Raw genomic sequence first — 1,156 nt, 5'->3', positions numbered from 1 at the left:
AAGAAGAAGAAGAAGAAGAAGAAGAAGAAGAAGAAGAAGAAGAAGAAGAAGAAAAAGAAGAAGAAGAATTATACTCTCGATAATCATGATAACAACGATCAATTCAACATCACCCATTCCTTGATTGCTCTTGGCCAGCAACAATAAAATAAGACATAAATCAACGCTTCATGCATAACGCATACCTGCCCATTCAAAGTACACAGTCCTTACAGACACCTTAATTATACGATCACAAACTCAGGAAGAATACATACACAAAAAGACATTACTGAGGCTATTTAGACCGGATTCAAATGCAGACACAGTCAATAACAGTAGGTGTCTGTCCCAAATGCAGTTGGAGGGAAAGCCAAACTGAGGGAGCTAGTGGCGAAAAAGCCATCCCTGTAATTATTTTTGAAAATATTTATAAGGCACACTCCTGAGTTGTTTTTGTTGTTGTTTTTCTTATCCATGGATCGTACATTTCGAAATGGAATATTATACTCATGTCGAAAATTAAGAAGTTATTGTGCTGCTCTATCGTTTAAACACTCATAGCACATAACTGCAACTTTGTAAACAAAGATATTTATACCAATCACACTATTGCATAATGTCAAATACATAAACACATGCATACCAAACACACAACCACACAACACATATGTGAGGCTGCGTGGTAGAATCAGGCTGTCGTCAATTTTTGTGCATATAGAGTTATTGGTATCATCTTTAAGCTTGTTTACTTGTCTTTATATGGATGAAAAAAAATTCCATTTATCTTGAATACAAGTCGAGATATTTGTGGAAGAAGGAGGTGGGGTTCACATATTTTCAAAGGTAAAATTAGTGAGAAAATTGCCGCCAAAGATTAGTTATTTCTCTAGTTAAAGAGTCCGTGGTAACTAAAAATTTACTTTTTTTGTACCTTTAATCAACGTTTGCAGAAAAAAATCCACACATAAATGAGTTCTTTAATGGGCATGAAAGGTGTTGAGCTAAAAAAATAAAAATTCGATAAAAATTCACAAACCAGCGGAAAAATGCAAGTTTCTTCACTTTGATTATTTTGACGACAGCCTGATTCCACCACGCTACCTCACATATTATTAATAACGCAAATACCTGCATACCAAAATCCCAAACACACAAATATATAATATGTATATAT

Source organism: Aplysia californica, unplaced genomic scaffold, assembly GCF_000002075.1.
Source record: "Aplysia californica isolate F4 #8 unplaced genomic scaffold, AplCal3.0 scaffold00578, whole genome shotgun sequence".
NCBI lineage: Eukaryota > Metazoa > Mollusca > Gastropoda > Aplysiida > Aplysiidae > Aplysia > Aplysia californica.
The sequence above is the reverse complement of the archived record's forward strand: the minus strand, read 5'-3'. Positions refer to the sequence as shown.